Source organism: Chrysochloris asiatica, unplaced genomic scaffold (genome assembly GCF_000296735.1).
Source record: "Chrysochloris asiatica unplaced genomic scaffold, ChrAsi1.0 scaffold00007, whole genome shotgun sequence".
Lineage (NCBI taxonomy): Eukaryota > Metazoa > Chordata > Mammalia > Afrosoricida > Chrysochloridae > Chrysochloris > Chrysochloris asiatica.
The window spans coordinates 4,969,198-4,973,098 of record NW_006408525.1 but is presented as its reverse complement, the minus strand read 5'-3'; the positions used below and the strand labels follow the sequence as shown (position 1 = coordinate 4,973,098).

Genomic DNA, 3,901 nt, shown 5'->3' with positions numbered 1-3,901 from the left:
TTCTGTTCAGTTCTTTTACTTCCTCATTTCTTCTTTATCTTCTCTACACACAAGAGCAAGTTTCAGAGTCTCTTCTGACATTCATTTTTTTTTTTCTTCTTCCCTGTCTTTTTTAGTGTTCTTTTGCTATCTTCTTGTATGATGCTCTTGATATCATCCCACAATTCTCCGGTTTTCAGTTATTAGAGTCTAATGCACCAAACCTGGTCTTGAGATGGTTTCTAAATTCAGGAGGGATACAGTCAAGACCATATTTTGGCTCTTGTGAACTCTGAATTTCTTTGGCTTAAACCTGAACTTGCATGAGCAACTGATGGTTCAAGAGTTGGCCCCTGGCTTTCTTTTGCCTGATGATATTGAACTTCTCCATCTTTTTGTCCCACAGATGTAGTCAATTTGATTCCTGTGTATTCCATCTCCTGAGGTCCTTTTATGTTGTTTAAAAAAAATATTTCCAATGAATAAGTCATTGGTCTTATAAAATTCTATCATACAATCTTCAGCATAATTTCTATCACCAAAGTCATATTTTCCAACTACTGATCCTTCCTCTGTTTCCAACTTTTTCATTCTAATCACCAGTAATTACCATGCTTGATCAATTTCACACTGAAGATGTTGATTGTTGTTATTGTTAAGGGCCGTCGAGTCGGTTCCAACTCATAGAGACCCTATATAGGGTTTTCAATGAGTGGCTGGTTAGTTTGAACCACTTACCTTGTGGTTCAAACCAACCTTAAGGTCCAGTGCTTATCCTACGGTGCCACATCAGATGCTGGTATAATTCTTCAGTTTCCTCATCACTGGCTTTAGTGGGTGGTGTGTAAATTTGAATAATAGTGGCTTTAACTGGTCTTCCTTGTGGGTATATGGATAGTATCCTGTCACAGACAACATTGCACTTTGTGATAGACCTTGAAATATTCTTTTTAATAATGAACCCGATGCTATTCCTCTTCAATTTGTCATTCCCAGCCTAGTAAATCATATGATTGTTAGATTCAAATGGCCAATACCAGTCCGTTTCAGCTCACTAATTAATACCTAGGATATTGGTCTTTATGGGTTCCATTTCATTTTTGGCATCTTATAATATTCTTAGAGGCATACATTGTGCATTCTATGTTCTGATTTTAATGGATGTTTGCAGGTGTTTCTTCTCATTTTGAGTTGTGCTTATCAGCAAATGAAGGTCCTGAAAGCTTTGCTCCATTCCTGATATTAAGGTCAACTCTACTTTGAGGGGCAGCTCTTCACCAATCATATTTTGAGTGTCTTCCAACCTGCAGGGCTCATCTTCCCACACTCTAGCTGACAAAGTTCTGCTGTTGTTCATAAGGTTTTCAGTGACTAGTCATTCCTAAGGGGTCTGCTTTACCTTCTTCCTAGTCTGTCTTAGTCTGGAAGCTCTGCTGAAACCTATCCACTTGCTAGTATCTGAAATACCAGTGGCATGGCTTCTAGCATCACAGAAACACACAAGCCACTACAGTATGACAAACTGTCAGATCAGTAGTATTAGTCACTGGTACTATTGTTTTATTTTATGAGTCAACCTGTTATTTAGCTAAAAGGTGACCTTAGGGGGTAGTTTTAATTCAAGGTTTATTGAATATCTCAGGACAATAGTCTCAGAGAGTCCTCTAGTCTCAAATGGTCCAGTAAGTCTGGACTTTTTAAGAATTTGAGTTCTGTTTCATACTTTTCTCCCCTTCTATTAGGATTCGTCTATTGTGACCCTGATCAGAACAGTCATTAGTGATAGCTGGGCATCCTCTAATTCTGGTCTCAGAGTAGGTGAGGCAATGATTCATGTAGACTGCTAGTCTTGTAGATTAGTTTCTACTCTGAATCTTTCTTTCTTTTTCACTCTAGGTAAGAAGAGAGTGAGAGTTGTATTTTAAATGTCTGTTCTCAAGTGTTTGAGACCCCAGACATTAGACATCAAACTTGGATATAGAATATACGTTTTGTGAACTCTATTATATCAATTGATTGAGTAGCCCAATGAACTATAATCCTGAGACTTCAAACCCAGAAAACCAATCTTACAAGATGTTTGGTTATGTCTAAGATATATCCATAACTGGCCTCCCTATGTGCTTCATTATATATAGGAACACACATACATGGACACAAATGTGTATACATATAGCTACAGGTATGTATATATGCACACATATTCATACCTGTACATAAATGCATATACACATACATATATAGCCACACATATATTTTTTGTCTTTTGATGTTACAAATTTATGTATGTTCTAACATGTGCCAAAGACCTGGAGTTAGAATACCAAAAAGGAAGTACATGCACAGAGTTTCTCAAAGTGAAGAAACTAAAGAGAAAATTCAAATATAGACTTGCAATATTTAAGGATTTTATGGGTAAAATAAAATACTGAACAATGAAGGAAATATCAAAAGAAGATGGAAGGAATTCACGGAATCACTGTACCAAAAAGATGTTCAACCACTTCAAGAATTGATGGTATTAAAGGAAGAAGTCCAAGTTACACTGAAGGCATTAGCTAAAAACAAGTCTCCAGGAATTGACAGAATACCAATGGAAATGTTTCAACATATGGATACAGAGCTGAAAGCACTCATTAGTCTATACCAAGAAATTTGGAAGACAGCTATCTGACCAACAGACTGGAAGAGATTCATATTTGTACCCATTCCAAAGAAAGGTGACCCCGCAGAATGAGGAAATTATCAAACAATATCATTGCTATCACATGCAAGTCAAATTTGTTGAAGATGATTCAGAAGGTTTTGCAGCAGTGTCTCGACTGTGAGCTGCCAGTTGATTCAAGCTGATTCTCAGAGGAGAATATGGGAAGAAGGATATTATTGCTGATGTCAGAGGAATCTTGGCTGAAAGCAGAGAATACCAGAAAGATGTTTACTTGTGCTTTATTGACTATGCAAAGGCATTCAACTGTGTGGATCATAACAAACTATGGATAACATTGCAAAGAATGGGAATTCCAGGACACTTAATTGTTCTTATGTGGGACCTGTACAGAGACCAAGAGATAGTAGTTCAAACAGAATAAGGGATATGGCATGGTTTAAAATCAGGAAAGATGTGTGCCAGCGTTGTGTCCTTTCATCATATTTATTCAAACCTGTATGCTGAACAAATAATCAGAGAAGTTGTATTATATAAAGAAGAATGTTGTTGTTGTGTGCCGTGGTGTTGGTCCCAACTCATAGCGACACTGTACAGGGTTTCCAAGGCTGTAAATCTTTACAGGAGCAGAAAGCCTCATCTTTCTCCCACGGAACAGCTGGTAGTTTCAAACTGCTCACCCTGAGGTTCACAGCCCAATTCGTAACCACTACGTTACCAGAGCTCCTTAGAAGAATAAAGTATCAGAATTAGAGGAAAGTTCATTAACAATTTTCAATATGCAGATGACACAACCTTACTTGCTAAAAGCAAAGAAGTCTTGATGAAGATGAAAAATATAGCCTTCAGTATGGATTACAACTCAATATAAAGAAAACAAAACTTCTCACAATTGGATCAATAGACAACATCATGATAAATTGAGAAAATATTGACGTTCTAGAGGATTCCATTTTACTTGGGTCCATAGTCAATGCTTACAGAAGTATCAGTCAAAACATCAAATGCCATGTTGCACTGGGAAAATCTGTTGCAAAGACTTTAAAGTGTTAGAGAGAAAAAAATGTCAGTTTTCATATAAGGTGATGGTATTTTCAATCACCTCATATACATGTGAAAATTGGACAATGAGTAAGGAAGACTGAAGAATCGGTACATTTGAATTATGATGATAGAGAATGGTATTGAAAGTACCATAGACTGCCAGAAGAACAAACAAATCTTGGAATATGCCTTTTACAAGTGAGGATGGTGAGG

At 37.0% G+C, this 3,901-nt stretch overlaps 1 pseudogene; it reads right to left on the bottom strand.

The window, feature by feature from the left end:
• Positions 1 to 3,655, bottom strand: part of LOC102836882 — a 6,536-nt pseudogene extending 2,881 nt beyond the window's left edge.
• Between the last annotated feature and the right edge of the window lie 246 nt (positions 3,656 to 3,901).